The sequence below is a fragment of the Egretta garzetta genome, unplaced genomic scaffold (assembly GCF_000687185.1).
Source record: "Egretta garzetta isolate BGI_Z169 unplaced genomic scaffold, ASM68718v1 scaffold152, whole genome shotgun sequence".
Lineage (NCBI taxonomy): Eukaryota > Metazoa > Chordata > Aves > Pelecaniformes > Ardeidae > Egretta > Egretta garzetta.
In genome coordinates this window covers 1,184,915-1,186,400 of record NW_009259037.1, presented here as the reverse complement: position 1 = coordinate 1,186,400, position 1,486 = coordinate 1,184,915, and the positions used below count along the sequence as shown (strand labels likewise).

At 42.5% G+C, this 1,486-nt stretch overlaps 1 protein-coding gene across 1 annotated transcript in view; it reads left to right on the top strand.

Moving 5' to 3' along the window:
• MKI67 (marker of proliferation Ki-67) overlaps positions 1-1,486 on the top strand; it is a 23,771-nt gene that overhangs the window by 3,831 nt on the left and 18,454 nt on the right. The window lies entirely within an intron of this gene.

Here is a 1,486-nt window from a genome sequence, read left to right as displayed (position 1 = left end):
TTGTAGGCAGCGATGAGGGCTCCCCTCAGCCTCCTCTGCTCCAGGCTGAGCCCCCCCAGCTCCCCCAGCCGCTCCCCAGCAGCCTTGGGGATACAGTAATATGTATTGCTTTAAGTGATTTCTGCAAATTCAGTTTACGAAGGTTATAGATAAGAAGAGAGTTCAGTATACCAGCTTTGTAAATGCAATACAAATATCAGTTGGAACTGATATGTGAAACAGTTGCCAATTACATTTTACTTTTCAGCATCATCGAACAAGAATAGCATGGCAAATTCACCTTTGTGATTAAAACATAACTTGCAGCTCTCTGCTGACCTAGAATACAGCTAGATTGCTTTTGAGGAAATGTTGCATTATCTCACGTATTCTTTCCTATAAGAAATTGAAACAGGTATAATTTTTGAGATATATAAGAAGGGTTAATTTTGCTGGCTGAAATAATAGTTTCCAATAGCTGTTACATGTAGACCCAGTAAAAACCTTATAGAGCTACTAAGTCTGGGTAGTTACAGACAATGAACTCGTTAAATGGCAGAACTTCTACCTTCCCACCCTTCTTGTATCTTCCCATGAAAGTAGTGTTACTTAAGACAAGGCTTGTTAGATGGGGCTATTCATCTACAGACAGGTTGGGGTTTTGTGACAAATGTTTGTTCCAGTGCAAAAAAACCCAAGCTATTTCAAAGTGTTCTGTTTTGGGGGGGGTGGTTGTGAGCGCATCTGTATTCACAGGATTTGGGTGATGGTTTCCTCAAAGTGATATAACAGTCTTTGCTTCGTTGTTCTGTCAACTTTAAGGGAACAACTTCTCAGCTCAGTAAAAAAGAAATACTTCTACTTGTCTGCAGTTGGCTAAAAGCTTTTGTAGAAGAATCTAATTTCCTGTTCTTTCCTATGTTTCTCTTCCGCCTCTTGCCCCTTTTCCCAAAAGGGGAAAGACAGACAAGTGACAGGTTTTTCCTTGTGTGTCAGAGTCGCTACTTCATCTTTACATGGATTATTTCCCATCACAATTAATAAAAGACAACATGTATCTGCCCTTGTTCCAGCAGGCGTTCGTGCTGATGTGAAGTAGTGTTGAAAAATAGACTTTGTAGATGTATGGGTGTACATGAGGTCTCAGCTTCTTGTGGCTTAGAAAAGCACCTCTTATCCGATGAACTCTCCTAGCTTGCATATGCCCCTTGCTCCATGGAAAACCCAGAGTGAAGCATGCTGCCTCAAGCTTCCGTGGATGCGGTTTACAGGTCGCACTGGAATGGCAGCACACATGCAGTCGCTTGCTATGTGGCATCTGGGAAGTGGCAGCTCTGCCTTATTGTCTGGCTTTAACCTAAAGAAGCATTGCCACAGTCCAAGCAGTGCAGCACCTATGTAAAGGCAGGACAAAAGCCAGACTGACTTGGTGGTAAGCCGATCTAAATGGGTGTTTAATTCTGTGCCCATAGATTTGTCTTGTGGCAGCTCTGAAAGATGTGTAGCA